At 35.4% G+C, this 5,570-nt stretch overlaps 1 long non-coding RNA gene across 1 annotated transcript; it reads left to right on the plus strand.

Annotated features, from left to right (window-relative positions):
• Window positions 1–1,340: 1,340 nt before the first annotated feature.
• Window positions 1,341–5,057, plus strand: LOC125497341 (uncharacterized). The gene is made up of 3 exons (XR_007273971.1): window positions 1,341–2,352; window positions 3,621–3,710; window positions 4,430–5,057. It is a non-coding gene; the product is annotated as an uncharacterized LOC125497341 (long non-coding RNA).
• The last annotated feature ends 513 nt before the right edge of the window (window positions 5,058–5,570 follow it).

The following is a 5,570-nucleotide window of genomic DNA, read 5'->3' on the forward strand; positions in this document are numbered from 1 at the left end:
ATTTTAGTCTACACATGCTTTGAAGATGCTAATTTTATCCATAAAAATTCGGAGATTGAATTTTACGGGATGAAAATCTGATTTATGCTCAAATTGTTTACTAAAGATACTCCCTCCGTCCCAAAATACTCTTGACACTTATCAAAGCACATAGTTTTAGATGATAAGTTGTTATTTGGTTATCAATTGTTATTTTATTGAAAAATAGATGTGATAGGAGTTAGTAGTTAGTAAAAGTAGTATTATTTTATTTAAGCTAAGGGAGAGAGAATGTGGACCATGGTTAGAGTTTAGTAGGTAATAAGAGTTGTATTATTTTATTTGGAGGAGAGAGTGTGGACCAATAGTTAGAAAGTAGAATGATTAAAATAATAGTGGATCATATCCCAAAATAAAAGTGTAAAGATTAATCTCAGACATATAAAAAAGAAAAGTGTAAAGAGTATTCTGGGACGGAGGGAGTAATAATAAAAGCATTTACGAAAATATTTATTAAAACAATAAATATTCAATTGAGCTTTTAAAACATAGACTTAAAATATTTTACGGGTTTAATTTACAATTAATCATCATGGATAATTAATTGGGCTTTTATAAGATTAGTTCAAAACACACATGGCTTGGTTATTCTGACTGCTTTTCCACTAGGCCGTGCCAACTAATACCGCAGTATATTTCATCGTTGTATCCTTAAATGGGGAGACACGATTATGTGTCTACACACCTTCATGGAGGTTAATGACATTCTATTTTACATTTTTTTTGGCTCTTGAACCACCTTTATGGAGAGGTCAATTTTTTTTTGGAACTTGCCGCCTATATGGACGGCCTAGTGAAATGATAAAATTATTACCTCTTACAAGTGTAATAATTTTTTATTAGGAAAGATAATTGGTCTTAAGGCTAACCCTTGCTAGGCTACTAGCTTGCATGGCACACCAACTTAGAAGTTGGGTACAAAGCTAAACGGTCCAGAAATAAATGCCCTAACATATTATTGGGATGAGGACTCGATACCTGGACAATGCCATTAAATTAGGGATAGTATTCCACTGAGCTATCACCTCTTCCTCATTTGCAATAATGTTATATGTATGAAGGAAACAAACATTCATAACATTATTAGATATTACTGTGTCTAATCATGTATTATTTTTGCCAACATGCATAATAGTAGACTAATTTAGTACATATAAATTGCTCTAATATATATTTGCCAATTAAGAGATCTTAAAATTTTATTACATTGAATATTTTTTACTATAGACGAACTGCATAGTTAGTGATAACCCTCTATGAAAGCGGATAACTCATCTCTATTTTCACCACACATCCCTTACTTCTTCCAACTTTTATCTGAACTCACATTTTTTTTTCTTTGGCCATCATGTTCCACGCCGACGATAACCGTCCATCACCATCATCTTCTTCTTTTGAGGAAGATTTTAGGAAAATAAGACTCTACTTATTCCTTATAGCATATTTCTTTATCCTTCTCATGACATTAATGATATAGTATCTCCTAATACACAAGTAGGAGACAAAAAAATATCTCCCCGAAAGAATGACGAAAAATGCACAAGAATATCATTTTTTTTTCTTTAAGTGCATTTTAGAAAGTTCTTTTTTTATCACTCTTTTTTTTCATTTTTGGCATTTTTTTCATATTTCTTTGGCTTCATAAATGTTGTACGCTATTTTAGTTTTTTTTTTTGATGTTTGTATTGTTTATATATAATTATAATATCTAAAGCAGGGCAAGATAATATATATGTACTAGTAGGAAAAAAAGTCAAAAACTGCTATGCAAGGGCTGCGATTATATAACACTGCAAGCCTTTTTGGAAAAGCTTGCGGTTAACCCACAAACCGCAGCCCTTTGTGATAAAGGGTTGGGATTATCTAAAAACCGCAACCTTTTTGATAAAGGGCTGCGGTTTTTAAGCTTACCGCAGTCCTTGTTTTTTTTAATCTATGCGCGTATTAAGCGCATTCAAAAGTGTCCTCGATGTCTTCCTCTCCTTCTCACAAAAATCCGCTCAACTCAGCCCCCAAGCTTCGAACTGGCATCGATGTTCATCTTCGTGTTCTTCACTAATCTTCATAATCGCTCCAATTCTTAGTGTTCATCAAGTTAAATCAAGAGGAAGAAGGGGGTCTGGTTGTTCGACATTCAAACTAGGTGAAATGTTCGATTTTTTGGTAATTACTTCCGAGTTTCTTCTATTTAGATCTTATTTCTTCTTTTCGTTTTCAGATCCAACTTTGTGTTGCACCTCTTTGCTCCTCTCCCCGTCTCTTCTTCAACCTCTCGCCAATAATCTTCAGAGAAAACCCTAATTTTCAAAAATGGTAAATTTCTTTCTCCTCTCTAACATTTTGATTAACTCATCTTTTCTTCTGATTTTCAATTCGATTTCATATTGTTCAAATTCACAGATTAATTGCTTGATTTTGCTGAAAAAACAGAGTTTTTCTTTGATTACATTTCTGTAGCCATTTTCGCACTGCCAATTAGGTTATACAGATTTTAATTTTAGGGGAGTGGAGATAGATAGGATTAACTTAAGCTAATTTATTAGGAGTCTTCAACTCTTCAACATAGAGATGGACCAAACGAATTGAGTATTCCACGACATAGCACCAGACGAATTGCACATGATGAAATGCCTAGAATTTTAAAGAGGTGAACCTTCGATCTTATACCATGTTAACTTATCAATTGTTTGTAAAATGGTTGTCAGTTGTTTATATGAAGAGATTCTAGACCACTTATAAGTAAAAGGAGGCTTTCATTCCAAAACTAAATGGTAATTGGAGAAGGAACCCTCTAGACTTAAGGAGGTTGTATTTTCTTCTTTTCTCCAACATAGGACACTCACATGTGCAAAACACATATATTGGACTTAATTAGAGCTGGCTTGTGATTTTAGAATGAGTAGTTGTTGTTTTTTTTGTTGTTGGTGATGCGAGTTTCCTCAATCGTCTCATTTTATTTTGCTTTATGTCTCCTGAACTCATTCATATGTATGTGTTCATTATATTTCCTTCCATTTCAGTATTTACTAGTTATGAGAAATTTTTTCTCCTTTCAAGTATATCAAGGACTTCTTATGTTATCCTTACTTCAAATAGATCTTTCTCTCAATCTTCGAAATCTGGAACTAATAAATTACTTGGTGTTTGGCTCACTGGATATAACCATGTCATATCTTTTTAGATTTTAGTATGAATCCTATTTTTTGCATACAGATCCTATGGCTAGATCAAACAATATGTAGCTATAAAGCTGAGTGCTTTTACATACTTAGATTTCTGTAAATCATGTAGATGTTGTTGGGTTCTTGGTGTGGGCCTTTGAGGCTAAACTAAAACTCTTCTAAGGCATCCTGTTGTTTTGTTCTCTTTTCTTATTGTTGCTTGTCTTCTTCCTAAATGATGTCTTGGAGAATCTTCATAAATATCAAAAGCTAAGGGAGTTTAGCAATTTTAACGATCTTTACTGACTTTGTTGCACTTGGCAGTGGAGAAAAACCAACTGCTGAGTCACTTGCAGATAGCTAATATGTAGTTTCTTTCTATTTTGGTTTCAAATATTTCATGCTTACACAAAAAAATAGCTCCCTGATATGCTGTAGGAGTCGATGCATTATGATCAACTATGAGATCTGATTGCTCAACAACAACCTGGATGGGAAGATTTGCAACAAGTAAGGTCTCTCCTTCATGTCTGTAGGTCCAGGTAATTGCTGTGTGCGGGGCTGTTTGTGGTGTATCATTCAGATCTTGAAGCTTGATGTTTGTTTTAAGAAATTCATAGTTGGGGTCAGCTTGCTCAAGTTGGGTTTTAATCAAGCTAAAATTCAGTTGATCTTGAATAGCTAAGCTATCTCATTTCATTAGTATTCATGTTCCCTGAACACAAAATATTACTCTTCTTTAATTATCATCTCTTGTTTGCCAATTCTGACTTCCAAATTACTATCGTTTTTTTCAGACTGGACTTGTCTCATTAGCATTCAAGTATTCGTAATTTTTTCGTTTAACGTGAAGTCCTTGGATTCGTCTATTATCTTTGATTTCTCACTTCTTGCATTGTGCTGATTCCTTTTATTGTTTCTTTTGTGAAGACAATTCCTCAAGTAATATGCAACACAAGAAAATTAGTTTATTGATGTGTTTCTCTCTGTGGTGCTCTTCGTTTGGCTTCTTTTTTGTTCCACTGATTTTTTAGATCGAGTTCCGATCATATGGCTGCATTGCTTCTCGCAGTGATAATTCGTACCCTGTCATTGCTCTATATATTTTTAATCTGTCAGTATGATAGGGCAATTAGCTTTCATCAAATATCGGTGTCATTTTTTCTTCACGTTTTACAGTTAAAGTCTATATTAGGTTGATTGGCTCTGCTTTTCTGTGAGTATTGTAGGAGGCTGGAGGCAGCGAAAATGGTGCAACCATCTTCAAGAAGGGAAGGGTTCTCTATCATTCTGAATGTGAAGTGGGAGGATGTTTTGAGGGAATAGCAGATTGAGAAAGGAGTTTGAACTTTATATTGAAGATATACTGAATTTAGTTTTTGGACCATTGTCACTAATCTCTAACCTTTACAAACTTTTTTTTTTTTTTTGACAACGGGTAAAGATTGCATTAATTAAAAAACGGATGTACAGCCTACCGCTAATACAACCAAACTAACCTGAGCAATACTTGCTCTTACAGAACAATTACAAAAGCAAATATAACTTAAATTTAAACTAGGATAGAGCTGCTCAATCTGGAGGTGGAGATTGATAGATGACTGTGGTAGAACTCTTCTATTGGTGGATGGCGATTGCCAGAACCCTGACGAAGGGAAAGGAAGGAGAGGGTTGATTTCACAGGCGGAGTAACGAAGTAACAGCGAGATCATGATCTCGCAACCGGAACAATCCCCATGACCTTTTGTCGCATGGGATGCTACAACCGGGCTTCCAAGAAGAGTCACATTCCTTTGTAACTCTGTACCCAAATGGAAGAGTATATCAGGCTTCTCCTTTGATGAGAAGCTCCGATGAGTTGACGCGCTATATATCCAATTGACAAATTGGAGAGCCGTCTTCACATTTGATTTTTTAAAGGCAATGATTAATAAAATCATTAGCCAGAGAGATAGAAATCTAACCATTGTTAGATTTCGAACAACTATCCGATATTCAAAATTGGATAAAGCACAATCCATCCATGAAAATGCTTGCAACGCAAACCCTAACCAACCACAAAACCTAGATCCAACCACTTGAAGACACAGACTTTCTCCAGTAATTGACAGACAAAACAAGCAGATTAAAATAATAAGTAAAAAGGCCACACTAACACATCCATAGGGGGGTATGGGGAAAGGGATGCCCAAACTAGCAACCAGGGGGGTGGGGGAGGGGAGGCCCAAAGAAGACTAAATACTAAACAGGGGAGGGGGAAGGGGAAGCCCAAACATCTTTTATGGAACCCTAATTGGGGGAGGGGGGAGGGAAGCCCAGACCTGGTTAACATACCATAAAACAGGGACAGGGGGGGGGGGTCCTAAGACC

This window comes from Beta vulgaris, chromosome 5, assembly GCF_026745355.1.
Source record: "Beta vulgaris subsp. vulgaris cultivar EL10 chromosome 5, EL10.2, whole genome shotgun sequence".
Lineage (NCBI taxonomy): Eukaryota > Viridiplantae > Streptophyta > Magnoliopsida > Caryophyllales > Amaranthaceae > Beta > Beta vulgaris.